The sequence below is a fragment of the Topomyia yanbarensis genome, chromosome 1 (genome assembly GCF_030247195.1).
Source record: "Topomyia yanbarensis strain Yona2022 chromosome 1, ASM3024719v1, whole genome shotgun sequence".
NCBI classification, from domain to species: domain Eukaryota; kingdom Metazoa; phylum Arthropoda; class Insecta; order Diptera; family Culicidae; genus Topomyia; species Topomyia yanbarensis.
Genome location: NC_080670.1, coordinates 346,053 through 361,537, shown reverse-complemented (window position 1 = coordinate 361,537; position 15,485 = coordinate 346,053).

Genomic DNA, 15,485 nt, shown 5'->3' with positions numbered 1-15,485 from the left:
ATTGTCTTTCCCTGTTTTGTTCTTTTCAACGTTTTAGACCTGTCGGATTTAGCCTAAGGGGAAAACACGAGCGGGAAAGCGTTACATTTCTTTAATTTCCATGCTTTCTTTTACTTTGCCTTCCAGATACTTTACCGCCGATCCTTCTTGTTCTCATCTCAGGGACCCCATAAATTTTCCGAGATAAAAGAATTCTCACACAAAATTGCACAAATAATTACTTCAACTAAATCTAATGGTATTGTTAGTTTACGCTTCACGTATCCCGCATATTATTTATGCTGGTGTAGGAAAAAGGGGTCTAGTCTTGATGAGAACAATCCACGGTTAGGGATGGGATCGATTGGTTAATATATAAAACAAGGTTTCGAATTCAACCACAAACGCTCGATAAACTTATCTAAATTTAGAATAGCAGAAAACGCAGTGCTCATCTAATCCGAATAACTGCAGAAGTAGTAACGTATCCTATACAATCGTAACAATTTGAGAAAAAACATCATTTGACGGAGGGGAATAGAAACATGGTCCGCAAAAAAAAATTCGTCGCCTTTCAGTCGAAATAAATCAGCTCGACTTAACGTTGCTTCTTCGCCACATGTAATAAACAAGGTTGTAAATTACCATAAATTCGCTCTCACTGAGTCTGCTGTGTTTGGTTCCAGCTATCTCGCGCACACCGTCATACCCAAAAAACCGAGTTGCTTCCAAAACTCAATGGTATTTGTTATTCAAATCAATTTAAATTATGTCGTTTCTTCCAAGCCGTTCTCAATGTGTCGGTCGCTCAGTGCCCGAACCTGCTGTTTGTTGGCTTCTCGTATCTGCGCATAGAAAAAAGGGTTTGTAAAAGATTCAGAATTTCACAGGTCGTAGCCATCTTGGGGTTTTGGAAATGTATTCTTTCTTACGAAAATGAGGTAATTCAAACGATTAGATAAATTAAATGTGAACAAAAGACCAAGAGGCACACCGCCAGCAGTTTGTTCCGACATTTAAGCTCTTTGTAGGCTTACTGCAGTACGGAACTAGCGAATAGCGGTTGTGTAGCAGATCATAGGGACAGCAAGTTTAGTGTTTAACTGCTTTTGGTAAAAATTTTGGAATATATATGTCTGATGGATCCAAAATTGGAAATGGTACGCAATAAAGTCGTAAAACTGAGAAATTTCTTTCGATTGAATATTAATCTATGAATATTCCTTGATTTGTTTAGTTGCCAGTCGGAAAATCTGGCAGAATTTGGAACTAATTTTTGCAGACGAAGCTTCCGACTGTGATAACCCATATAAATATTAAATTATTTAATACATACACGTATTTCAAAATATTTTGCGTTGTCTTAAGGCATTTTTCGTTGAATAAACATCTGACAATCTAACCTGTTCTCTTTCTAGCCCCTTTTAACTCACAGTAACAAATGATCATTTACCTTACTCTGCCGTTATAAGCATATTTGTCCCATGTTCTATGGGATTCCCTGTATACATGGGACAATAATGTGTAGAACGGCAGTACTGGTGTTATATGATTTTCGCTTAGTTTGATCGTATCCCAGTCGAATCCATGAGAATATCAAGTGTTGATTGATAAAACTTGCAAGCAAGTTTAATGTTGATATTGTGCTTGAATACACGCTGCATTAAATAAAACATCAATTCACTCTGCGCAAACTGATATTTTTTCAATACGCCCTTATGAAAAAACCTAGCAAACATATAAAATCTTTTTACTACAACTGTGCTGTTCTTGATTATTTTCATTTAAATTGAGATACTCGAGGTCATTGCTTGAAACACAGTAGCGATTGATGCTGAAACCAACTTTTTTAATTCATTTTATTTGTTTGATACGGCACGGAATTTCTTCACATGAAAATATTAGGACCACAATCAATAATTCGTGAAAGTGGAAACCTATTTCGCAGCATTGTGAAATATTTCGCGCGGTACACGAGGTAGGAATGAAACAATTGAACAATATTCCGAATTTTGTGCAATACTTCAAGATTGTTTCGATTTTGCACATTAATCCACAACCACTTCAGAGTGCAAACAATGTTCCTAAATCTATGAATAAAATGGCGTAATCACAAGACATTTATTTTGCGGTAAATTCAACGTTTCAAAGGGAGTATCCATTCATCTTCAGGACAACTACAATTTGTTACAAAGCATTACTAACATTTTTCACAAAGGACAATATTTAACAAATTTACTCGCTGCGACTACAAATATTTTCCGTGTCAAGTAGGGTGTAATATTTGGACAGTGTCAGTGGGCGGCTGCTCAACACTAAAAAGCACAAAAGTATATATGGAAACAGATTTGAACGTACATTTGATTTGAAAATTTAATTCGCTTTGGAAACTTACACACAGGCTTCCCGTGCACATCGAAACCAGATTGAACAGTGAAATGTTTCAGATTGGTAGCAGTTTGCCAGAAAACAAAATCGAAGGAGAGAGAGAGAGAGAGAGAGAGAGAGAGCAATCGATGAGCACTGACAGTTGGTGAGAGTAATCTGAAGTGCTGATTACTAGTGTGTAAGTGAATGCAGCAGACCAGAATATGCTACATTCAAATTTTGAGTAACGGTTCGAAAATTAATCGTTGAATTGTAGGTGTAAATATGAAACATTCAAGGTGGTCGTTTCAGTCCTTAGTAATGTCGTAATGCTCATAAAGTTGTGAATTAGTTCACGGACAGAAAAACGATTTGGTAATGATATAGCTCAAAAAAAATATCTCCAAAATAAAAGCGTTATGCATTTGTTCTAGAATTCATGGCAATTTATGCACGAATTTGAGAACATATTTTTTGGCGTAGGGAGATATTTTGATCAAATGTTCACGATTTGTTCATTCTTCGATTGCGAAAGGACAAAATCTGTAAAACACCATTTTAGTCATTATTTTTATGGATTTCATAAGACTAGCTTATGAAAAATAGTAAGAGATGGATTTGGAAAATTTCTCCTCCAAATCATAAGACAAACTTATAGATTGCATTTATAATCCTTATGTCTGAAAGTCATAAGTTATTCTTATGGAAATTCAAAGCAAATTTTTCTCGGTGATGTAAGAGACTGCAGAAACATATCCGACCGTATCAAACGGAGACCCTCTGCCGTATTCGTTGATAAAAAGATGAATAGTATTTGATTTTGTATTTAACGACATTGTAGTCAAAATAGAAAGATAAAATACAATATTTATCATTAATCAACTTTGTTCTAGTGCCTATGGACTTCCAAAACTATTTTTCTTTAACACCGTAGGGGTTAATAAAAACGAGAAACTTGTTTTGATCATGATAGGGACTTTCAATGCTAGAAAAAAAATTCAGCAATCGACTTGAACCTTTGCGACCTTTGTCCTTCCTTTGACTTTCACAAACATTAGGAGCATTTCGACATTCCTATCAAATGTCGCAATTTTCTAGTGTATAGATCTCTATTTTTCTTTAATCAATTTTAATAAAAATGTACCTTGCAAACGTGTAAAATTCTTAGGGACAACTTAGAAATAGTTTTCTTTCCCGTAAAAATCAGAAACATATTTTTTGACATTTAGTCTCATTTTTATCATTAAATTGCACATATCAACCCCATTTTATAATAAATTATCCTTCAATTAACTACTTCTAGTGTAAAATACGCTTAGAGGTCATATGGAAACAGTTTTATTTCAGGAACAAAATCTATTTTTATTTCGCTGCTGAGAATATTCCACGTTCAACTTCTCGTATTCGGACAAATGTGCAAAAGTGTCGTTCGTTACCTGAGATTCTTTTACATTAGAAAAACCGCAAAATGTGTATGATTTGCAGCATAGAGCAAAAAACATTGTAAAGATTTCCCGTATTTTTAGAGAAACGGAAATATCTCCATTGAAATACTAAGGTTATGTCCTTTTAAAAAAGTGATGAAATTCCGAGTGCTACTTCAAAAGTCAGGGGCGGATCCAGAAAAAAATTTCAGAGGGGGTCCGAAATTTCGACATCCTGGGGGTCCATTTGATCGCGATGTCAGATCAAGCGATGTGGGCGGGGGTCTATAAAATTGTCCAAATGATGTGAAATTTGGTATATCAGCTTACTTTGACATTTGTCACAATATGAAAGGGCCCCCCCCCCCTTTGGTAATTCAAAAATGACTATTCTTTTGACAATGCCTTTGCCTATCATACTGTGAAAAAACTCGATAGTCCTGTAGTTCATCCCTTGTAATTGAATACGATATCTGAAACTTGAAAATTTTCGGTATGTGTTGCATACATTATTCATATACTGTAATGATTCATATTCAGGTCAAACTACACCTTCATTCATTTACACCACTCTTTAATATATAATAGTTTACTAAAATCCTAAAGTACATTTATTATGATGTTTTGGGAAAATCGCTCCGTGACTTACAAATGAAAACAAAGGGCATTTTCTCCACATGCTAATAAAGGTTTCAAAAAGCATCAAATTGATCTAATAATTTGGAATCTACGATATTGCTTTCTTAAAGTACAGCAAACGATACAACGGTAGAAAATGAATTTTTGTTTATTTAAATTTCGCCCTCCACGCTTCATGCAAATAATCTGGGCGATACATATTTTCCAACCAGTTTAGAGACGAAACTGTTTTTTTGTACTATGCTATATTTCACCCTAAGGAGGAAAATTGGGTAAGCACCAAAATTTCTCATCAGGGCGAAATTTTTTTTTGGTAAAACCAGTCTTTGCTCTTGAAGGGCACAAATCCTTATTTGTTACACGGGTGCGTTTCGGCTTCGCCTCATCAGAAACCGAAACTAACTTTTTGTCAGAATAGATTAGCGCGATTTTTTGTATTTTTGCAAGATTCTAACACCAGCTGTTATTAATAACAATGATTGCTATTGTGAAAACCCGGACGAAATCGATGGCATAGAAGGGGAGTCATGGTCAAAAAACGTAAGGGCGATATTTTAAAAGGGGTATGTAGGATCGAAAAAGTAACCAATCGCCGAAATTTAGTCAATTTATATAGTAAAAACAACTTTTAATAATTTTGAATGCTCTATGAAGCTTTGAGTTTCGCTCACTGAATTATGCAATCTACGATGCGAAAACAATAATTTTAAATCGATATTGAACCACATATGGAAATATTCACTGTCGATTTTTTTCAATGATGTCACTGCTAGTATCGCCTTTTTCAAAAAATAGCGTTCAATTATTTTAATGTGCGGCAAACCAAACTCCAGTGTCTCGCGATTTTGTCTATCAATATACTGCCACTCTCGGCATAATTGTATCATATTCTGTGGGATACCCTGCATACATGGGACAGTTATGCTTTAGAACGGCATTGTATGTAGTACGCAATTATAGTCTGATGGTATTTGTTTGCCCTATGCTTTAGTGTTCATGTGATTTAGGCATCACATGACTTGCTCCTAATTTAAAAAAAAATAATGTCATTAGATTCTAATATCAATAATAACACAATCATTGCAAAAAACCCAAGCAATTTTAACAAAATTCAAACTCGTACATAATGTTAGCAAAAGATTGCTTCTAAATCAGCTTAAACCGATTGTCTCCTTCGAAAACTCATACCTTATCTTTAACCGAACTGGAAACAGTAAAGTTCTATCAGAACCTTCCCTCGTGTTTTAGTATTAGTAACAGTGGCATTATGGTGAGTGCTTCCATGCGTCCAAATGCAGATGTCTCCATCGATACCGTGGTGAGATAAACATTCTTCAGTTGACAATTCCGCTGCTAGAACACTCGCCAGCATAACAGCATCAGCGCGAGCTGAGAACACCAGTAAGCAGAATTCACACACAACAGAGAAGAGCAAACCATGTTGAGGTGAATACAAGCAGCTGCTTTTACTATACACCAGAGCATGCTTTTCCGCTAACTCGTGCTTGCGTAACAATACACGTTCATTCTTTCATTCTTGGCAGCATACGAGCGGGACAGTGTTGATACGCACACATCCACACATCCGAAATGATATTGCTGTGGGGAAGCCAGCCGGCGAACGAGGTTTGTGTCAACACTCAAATTCGGTTTTATGGTACAATTAAAAAGCCATAAAAAGGTCATAAAAAGTGTGTGGTACTTTGCCACATTTTTTGTCTGTCGATTCTCGAGGAGCGAGCCGTCAGCCAGCGCTTATGTTTACTGCTTGTTTAATTTATAACGCCTTTAACCAAAACAAATAATTAAATTAAACGATAATGATGATCGTAAAAACAAGCTGTAAGATATAATTTTACGAGTCCTGTGATTTACATAGTTCTTCAAGCGCCACTGTTACGATCAATTCGACGTACGAGAATCTAAGCTAATACAAGACACGATCATTCTTGCTTTCATATATCAGTTCAATTCACAGATCAATGGTATAAGCTTTCGGAGGGTCCACAATCTATCACTAACTAAACGTTTAATTGACTGTGCAAAGCTCACAGCCGGTCAAAAATGAAGTTATGAATGGATCAAAGGAACATGAGACGGAAGGCTGGTTCCCACATAAAATAAAGAGCTCGGTGGTCGTAAAAACTAAAGTTGCCATAAAAAGGTCGTAAAAGCGAAATAAAAATCACAGTAAATTGTGTTCACTCGCTCGTTGCTCATACGAATGGGCCATTGAAGCGGTAGTGTTTGGGTGATACCAAATCATCAACGAACGGGGCTGGTTGTCTATTTGGTGGTCCGAAATGTGTTTGCGCTCACTGGGTTTTGGGTCGAATTTCCACTTCTGGTCGAGGCAAATTTGGAACGGATTAGCTTCAATGGCGTTAAAATGTTTGTCGCTTGTCAAAGTGCACACCAGCAAAGGTTTTGACTGTGTCATACTATTTGAAGATCACCTTATTGATTTATTATGGCCTGTCTAGGTCCCCCGAAACCGCCAAGTGTGGCGCGGTTCACAGATTAGGATTCTCAACGAGGCATATAAGTGTTAACTATGATCATAAAAATGCTATAAAACGAAGAAAAGTTGACTGCTGTTGGCGGGTCGGGATGTTTGTTTACTTTGTTGCGGTGTGTTTGTTCGACTTAATTAGGTTTTACGACCCGTTAAAGTGCACAGTTTATTTGGCTTCATTGGTTATTCAAAATCAATCTCAAAAATGCTATTTATCTAAGTTAGGTTAAAATGTACACATGAAACGGTTCAAGTTGCATGCACTTGTGTAGCGTTTTAATTCGAATCTCGAGTGGGGAGCAATTTTAGCAACAGAAATCGTTTGCAATGCAAAATGCATTCGATTGAGATGTATGGCGAAATCAGCTGGAGCAATGCTGCCAATTTCTTACGATCTGAATTACTAAAAGAATGTGGACTAATATGAGTTTCCGGAAATGTAAATGTTTCTAGGTGCTTTTTTAAACCGCATATCAACGTTTTAATTTGTATGCTAACAAAACTTTCATTTCAACGTTTTTTCAGGTTCCTTTTTGGATTTTTGAGGTAAGTATTTACGTAAGATTGTACGGGGTAATGTATAATGAACGTGTATAATATCGTATATTTCATTTGAATCGCAAAAGCTTTGTTACAAATTCAAATTGGTAAACCCATTGGGACGTTGAAAACCATTCAAGTTTAAAATCCGCTAGCGGTTATTAAAAGGGCTGACGATTTTTGAGGCTTTACAATTCCATCAAAAGTGATTTTGAATGTTGCAGTACTTTTCTTCTTCTGGTTTCAAACTGGAGCAAGTTGATCTTGTTTGCACTGGAGTAGCTGAGAGCAAGAATTGAATACTGGAACAAACCTAATATTGCGTTTTAAAATCCTCAATAACAATTATGATTTTTAGATTTTAATGCCCAACCTGCTATATGTAGTAGATAATTTAAATAACTTCTGCCATGAGCATAACACAAAACAGGAATTATTTTGCATATATTCTTGCTGAATACGTTTGGATAAATTGGAGTGGTTAAGCTGGTGTCTACGTTTTCTAATGGTTCAATTTTTCCCTTATTATATATTTGTGTGAGGGTGTACAAAATAAAAAATATATAATTAGATATTTGAAAAGTTCATACACTCAGGAAAATTCCCTCCAATTTTCATTTTTTTTTTCAATGCATTGAATTTCAATAATGGGTTTATGCGCAGGACCAATATTTAGGAATAGAATAAAATAGATGTTACTGATTACGTAAGATAGTGGCACCTATTCCCAGTGCTGCAAATTTTCATTTTCAAATGCTAACTCAATCCACCACAACCATGATCCAAAGTCAAAGCCTCCCTACCTACCCCCTCATGACTACACCAACTTGATTCATCAACCAAAATTGTCAGCTGCTCTATAGAGGCCAGTTTAGGTTAAATGTTGACATGTTTTGAGTTTTCAAGCTTACATGAACAGTAAAAAATATGTTCGGAGTAATTTTGGTTGAAAAACCTAGTCAATACCCCAGTAGAGAGAAAGTCATAGGATCAATGGAATTGAAAAAGAATGGAAAATGATTGAGCAGTATGATTTGAGATTTGTTCCTCCTTCAAGTTCAAAACAACCTGTTGAAAATTTGCAGCTCTGCCTAGTACTATCCTAGTAATGGCCATAAAACTAGTCAGGAAATACAGATGGAATAATTATAAGGCCCGAGCTACTGCTGTAAACATCGATCTCGATTCCATCTGTTAGTATGTGTCGTCTATTCAACCGATGTTTTGATATCTTTGACTTTCACCTCACGCGTGACGTTACCAAGCGGTTGTTTGTTAATCCCTTGTCAAGCTATCTTTTGTCTCAGAGTTAATTATAAGTTACGAAAATCATAATGTTATACAACAATAGAAGTTAAAGCGTATTTTAATGCTATCTTGATTACATTTTTCTTGTTGCTAATTATTATAATGTGTTTAAACTCTGTAGTGTAAACATAGTATTAGTGTTGTTGTGCAAATAAGATGTGGAATGCCTGCTGGGGAGAGAGTTTGAATAGAACTTAGCTTCAGGGGTCTGCTCTTTGTTCCAAGCGAAATAAAAACAAATATAATTTTATCACGGGCAGTGAAGCCACGAACAGAGAAGAAGGTACAAATTCTGTACGGTACGGATTAAAAATTTTTGTAAAAAATTGTACTTGTTTTACCTGACAGTAAAATAATTAATCACTGCAAACATCCCTGTAGACAGTCAGGAAATGTAGAGTTTGGCCGCTGCCAGAGTGACGGCAAGAAGCTGAGCTGGAGCTGGCGCTAACATTAGGATGCGAGATTTGAGAAAACTGCTTGCAGCAAATCAAATGGAGTCTGCCAAAGTTAAAGCAGACAGTCCACGCAGATCCGTACGGCTTTTACTCACACATCATCCGTTTGAATTGCTGTAAGCAGGTTAAAAGCACATCGCAACAATAACTGAAATTTCAGCTCCAGCTCAGCATCTCACCAGACCGTATGAAATATATGTGCATCAAATGATCATTTTAAATACCTTGTTATTGTTTCGGTGCAGCATCCGGTACATATTTTTCAATAGTAAAGCACGGTTAGAAAAGATTGTTCAACTCCCGGTACAGATTTGATTGTGGCAACACTGATTAGGTGTATTTAGATGTGACAAACACCCTACTTACAGTTTAAAAAACTTGTTTGGTATTTTTTCAGCTCAAAGCATAGATTGTATTTGAGTTGGCAACAAAGGATTTTTTTTATGTGAAATATCTTACAGAATAATATTTCAAGATTAACACACATGACTACTGTTAACCATTTTACTTGACATATACAACTAAATTTATGTGAATGTCACAATAAACCATCGTATTAAACAAAACTAGACACGATACAATCCAAAAAAATGCCGAGGACTCATTTGACTATAATTGTTATTATCAGTTCATAACAATCTACGATAAACAAGAAGAAATATGTCAGTAAAATTCAATTTGTAAATTTATGTGGTAATTATATTCTGAAGTATTTCAAAAAATATATTAAACGCTTTTAGCCCACGGAACTTGCAACAGTATGCAGTTACTTTGTTTCGTTTAGTGTTGTTCCTAACATTTTGATTATGAGCAGTACAACGTTCCTGGTGTAATGAAACTGCATTGAGCCGACTGTCCTCTTTAAAAAAGTAATTTTTTTTTCATTTCAATAAACGTTCCACTTCGATAACAGATTGTCGCATCTCGCAACCCATTAAATTAATCGATAGTATGTTGATTCTAAGCATGCGAATCGTATTGAGATTCTCTCATTTTCCATGCTCGCGTTTGTTGCGGTAGGATTAGAAATAACTGTTCTTTGCATGTTTACTTATTTTTGCATGACTGTTTGTTACGGTTGGCTTTATGCTGCATAAAGATGTTTTGTGCATTCGTTTATTGTGACCGTTTATTCGGAAGATGTAGAGAGCTATCTGGTACATTTCAGGTCATAAAAAAATTCTCCACTTAAATAATTGACATTTATTATTTAATTAAATGGCAAACTGGACTTTTGGTTAAAAAATACCAAAAATTGAATTTTAAAAGGCTATAATAAATTTGTTCCAGATGTTGGTTCTTAAATATAAAATGAAAGGATCCAGATATTATGTCTAGGTAACCTGTCAGAACAAATCATCGAAGAGCACAAAACACAGCTCGTCGCTATTGTGCTTTCTTACGCCATTTTGGGGTGAACTGAGTTAGATATGCCACATTACTTGTCTAAAAAATCTCTACAAAGTGGCGTTTACAGAATTTTGACATTCTGCTTGGTTACTGATATATAGCGAGAAACGTGCTGAGAAATTTTTATTTTTTTGCTTCAAATGACTGTGTCTGGGCATTGGCTCAAATTATCTTGATGTATAAGATGTTTTATATGTGAAACTATCTGAGAAACACAATGGCATAATCATTTTCAAAACAAAAAATGCAAGAATTGTGAGAAAAATGCAATTTAAGTTTTAAACTGGAAATATAGCATACTTGGCAACACTGTATGCAAAAATAATTATTTTTTCTAGATTCCCTGACTGCATCTCACCGATTGTGTATAGTCCAAATGAAGCCAAAAATATGAATAAAAGTTTATAATTGATGATTTTTTTCTATGGAAAATGTTCCATGCACGATTATGACACGCCATACAAATTTTGTCATCAATACGCACCTATGACACGTGTGAGTGCGACTTTTGTTTACATTTATAGTAAAAACTCGCAACATAGTCAACCGATCTACGTAATATTTAAGAGATTAATACAGGACAGATAGCAGCATCTATTGTATTCTTTGAATTGTTTACACCATTTATAAGTTTCAAGATGTTTAATCTCAAACTTTAAAAATCGTTTTTTCTCGAAATGTGCAAAATGGCGCTTGTCATAAGATAGCACAACAGCGACGAGCTGTCACACTAGGTCAATTATTTTGCAAATATGCATATATTTCCAACTTCATCTCAAATAACAACGTTACTCTGTCGTTTAATAAAAAGTGCATACATCAGATATCTCTTGGTGCTTTATACACAAAATTTTCTGCATGAACTTTCTCCGATCTCCTTGTCTCTAATCACGACAGTTTGAGCAACATACAACCTTCGATTTCTAGACACATTCATGTTTTCTCTCGGTTCCTTACGTAATGGAAGCATAACGGAAGACAAAAAAGATAATTTTGATTTATTGGCCAAAACAAGCAAGAATTCATACCTTTGTATCTGTATTGAGAGCAAAGCAAAAAAAGAACAGAACTTTCTCCTGTTATCTCAAGCGTCCTACAAAGTTTTGGGGTAAAATTATTAGGTGAAAAATCGAAACAATCGAGTGTTTATGATTTATGAATTGCCTTCGGTCGAAATTTTGAGTCTATGGGCTGTATGCCTTCGCCATCTTCAATTGATTCTACGTTGAGTGAAATCACGGAAAGGAGTTTTGTTTAGCCTGGTTCTGGATAGGCGTGAAATATTTATTACTCGTTCAATTTAGGCTGCGATTTTTTTTTCTCTTTCACATTAATAGTACGGTAATTTATGACTTGTTGAAATGTCAAAATAGAATGCGGCGTTTAACAAGAGAAACTGCTGTCTGGACAGCGCCAGCAATTCATCGTTCCACAGTGACTTGAACACAATAAACTTAGTTGACATCCTGCTTGGAAGCTTATAGGAAAAAAAACCAAAAATAAAGTAAACCGGAAAGAAAAAAATGTTGCGTGGTAAGACGGGAGCATCATAAAGTGGTAAATTTATGTACAGAAAATCAAAATAGACAAAAGCTAATGGGCAATAAGCAAGTAGTAAAAATCATTACGGACTCATTTTATATCGAAACGCCGGAGGGAGGCAAAGCAGCAAAAAAGAGCAGAGACAGCATTCCATATGAATGTACAGTCAGTGAGTCTTCCATCCAAGGATGCTCTTCTATGCTATCAAACGAGGCCCAGTTCAAATCTCTTGGGTTTCATCGACATGTGACATCGTTCTCGATTCAGTTGCCAGCAGCAGTCGTGGCTGGTTGGTCAATGTGAAGGATGTAACACTAGGGAGAGAGAGACACCGTATAAGCTATGGGGAAAACAAAGAAACGAAACAGTTATTCTTTGCTTCTTACGAGCTGCCTCACTCGATGGCTATCGCAGGATACATCTTTTATATTTTCATATCAATGCTGGTTTCTTCCTAGCTAGTACACTGTTGAGACTTGGCTTCCAATCAAGATGATTATTTATCGGAGCTGACGGGTAAAAAGAGCTGAGAACGACACTTGTGAAATCTCTTTGTATACTCCCACAGCAAACCAACGATGTCGTGCTTGCATTTTTTTCCTACTGGCGATGACCAAATATATCCTGAAAAACGACATTATCATTCCATCATTTTTATGATTCTGAACATAACATACTGCTGTCTTTATTGCATGATTTTTATTCAGTTTGTTTTTATAGTAAATAAATTGTCACACGCTTGTCGCTTTCGTCCATTTTGGTGGCTACATTTGGCAGTGTGTAAGTTATTGTAACTTTTAAGTAACAACATCTAAAGTGGAGGAGAAAAATCGCTCAAGCATGCACTGAAACTCGGATCGGTACTCCCAGGAATAGGGTCGACAACTTCCTCATAGAAGTCTAGCATTCCACTACTATTTCCAGCTTGAAACTCTATGCTAACATATTCTCGGCAGCAAACACTGAACGTAGAGATGAACTTTGCCTCACAGCGGTTCTTTTGGTATTCGAAAGCGGCGTGCCGTTTCACTGTTGAACGCAAAAGTGACTTAAAATGTTATTTTTTAATTCCCACGAATCTTATTCCCGTATCATCTTGTCACACAGGACGTCGTCTTTTGAGTCACTTTACCAACCACAACCGGTAGCAACGATGGCGACAACAGTCGGGAAGCAACAACGACAAAATGCCAAACTCTAATGGTAGAACATTGGGTGAAAAGCGAATCGAGCGCAACGAATGTGAATGCACCGTCACCAAAGTCAACTTCTTCCGCCTTCACCACTCAACCCTCGATGATGCCAGCCATTTCCAGCAGCACATGTCAGCCAGAAACAGTGAGGCTACGAAGGAGGAAAAAAAGGCTTCATACACTGTTGGAATCGACAACAGCGAAAACAGCTAGGGGACACACACAACACATAAAATAACTTCAATTTCGAATTGACTTTGCTTAAGTTTTTATGGTGTGCTGGGTTGATTGTCGTTTTTATCGTTTTATAGCGATATTATATTGTTTGTTTGTATATTTTTTTCGGCATTTGTCTTTATTTTAATTCCAGTGTGTATTTTATGAGCTGAGAATGCATAGATCACCTGCTTTACTCACTATTGAAGCACACGTGGAATATAGGAGTAGGTGCCAGATCTAGACATAATAATTCCAAATTTGCTGTCCATCGTAATTCGCGTATCATATTTATACCAATGAACCATTTAAAAAACACTTCGACTGCGCGCGCCTGAATGCATAATGGTCGAAAGTGCAAATATGATGAAGGGCCATTTCGGTTGAACATAAATAATAACGATGGTTGTCGTGATAATAAAGCAATTAACTCTTGTCCAAATCTACGACCATCATCGTCACCCTAACTACCGGTTTCGACCCTCCGTGGAAAAATCGCACTCGTTCTGACCTGTGGGATCTCCTGATTTTCAGTGTACAACAACATGGGGTTGAAATTTTAAATTCCTACCAAAGTCTAGCTTAGACCTTTCGTTCTTTTGTGAAGAGGTGTATGATTGTATGCAAATGGGTCCGTGAAAAGAGTGATAATAATTTTATGCCTCATAATAATTAGAATTGTATGCGCTATGCCATTAACACACTTACGAATACTCTAGGATGCGATTTGACAGTTCGTTTGTACCAATGATGGATTTCTGTCATCAATTGAATTTTTCTGGAGATTTAAAACATAGAAACGTTTCATTTCATTTTTTTAGCTTTATTTATGTCAATATCCATTGCAATGAGTCCCACCTCGTTGTACTTACTTGCCACTGTAAACAATCGAAATTCGAGTGTAAATACAGATTTATAACTACAAAATAGATTAATTAAAAGTCTTCATTTCATAGTACATAGCTATCGATTTAATAAAATAAGTATTTTTTCAGATTTTATTCTGTAATGGCGGTTATACAGCTACTTTGAGTACCTTATTTTAATGGTACTCCATGTCAGGAAATCTAATTTGCACAAATCTACACCTGGAACAAAATAATAATCTTTTTCTTGTATTGTATAAAATAACTAGAGATATACGCACTAAAATGTCAAAATGACCTGTTAAAAATGGCGAGAAATTTCATGATAAACTCAATTTTCCAAAGAATTATCAAACCCGTACGTGAAAGAATGTGCGACGCGAATTAAAGTTTTGAGTCCTATTATGTTTATTGTAACAAACTAATCTTGTTAATAGTATATGTACCTTTAGTCTGCAATGTCAGGTCTATGTTGTTGGCACTCTTTGTTAATATGAAGCAAAACAAAATTTAGAATTATGCAGTTTACAAATCTTACAATCGATTTGATAAAAACGAATTTATTTGATTGATTTGGAAGCAATATTTTCAAATTTTGAAGATTATACTTATGTTATACTATACTTCAACCTACCAGTTTTTGTCATGCCTTGCGTGGCTGTTCAATCCTATAAAAGGGTCAATAAGAAAACCTAGTTCATCAGCAGTGGAACAAAACTCAGACTTTCTAAGGAATTAGGAATCATCATCACCCGGAAAAGTACAAAATTGCGTTTCACTGGCAACAAAAGTTCATTGTCTCTGCCTGTAGTGTAGTATATACACTAGAAATCAGTGCGGAATGAAAGAAAATTTGAATATGAACTATGAATAACTTTTTATGAATAAATCTTTAAACAATTATGGGAACGCCTTGTATTTTGTGAAAATAAAATGGGAATACACTCGGGACGAAATTGATAACCGTTATGTGGTAGTATACATTTTGAAAATAAAAATATTGTTACATTGAAAGAGTTCATTGTCTC